We start from the raw sequence: 634 nt of genomic DNA on the forward strand, positions 1-634 counted from the left end.
AACATCAATTATCTGTCTTCATTATATATTTTTCCCACCAATCTGCCTTCATATCCACAATCATTTCTCACACAAAGCTCATCTCCTCCTCCTTCATTAGCATAATTTTTATTTATTCTTCTACTCTTTCCAAAATAATGTTGATTTTAATGTCCCCCTTACTCTTAATTATTATTTTTTACATCAATCATCCATCCTCATTTCTAAAACCAATCTCTCCTCCTCCCTTCTTTATTATCCTTTCTTAATATTATTCTACAATTTGCAGAATATTCATTCATTATTTTTTTTCCATCAATTATCTATTATTATATTTTTTACGAATCTACTTTCACCTCCATATTCATTTCTTTAACCAATATCCTCCTCCTCCCTCCCCTTCGTTATCATTATTTTCTATATTTTCTGTTCTTTCCAAAATAATGTTGATATTAATGTTCCTCTTCTCGCATCCCCCTCCCTTTTCTATTAATTATATTTACGTCAGTTATCCATCTTCATTATCATGTTTTTTCCTACCAATCTACTTTCGCTTATAATTTTTTTTACACCATATCTTCTCCCCTCCCCTCTTCATTATCCTTTTTTTTTTTATATCATTCTTCTCTTTTCAAAATTATTTTGATGTTAATGT

General features: G+C 29.3%; 1 protein-coding gene across 1 annotated transcript in view; it reads left to right on the forward strand.

Moving 5' to 3' along the window:
* The window catches only part of LOC119585739 (protein FAM184A-like), a 24,594-nt gene that overhangs the window by 19,871 nt on the left and 4,089 nt on the right, over positions 1 to 634 (forward strand). The window lies entirely within an intron of this gene.

Source organism: Penaeus monodon, chromosome 20 (assembly GCF_015228065.2).
Source record: "Penaeus monodon isolate SGIC_2016 chromosome 20, NSTDA_Pmon_1, whole genome shotgun sequence".
Classification (NCBI taxonomy): Eukaryota; Metazoa; Arthropoda; class Malacostraca; order Decapoda; family Penaeidae; genus Penaeus; species Penaeus monodon.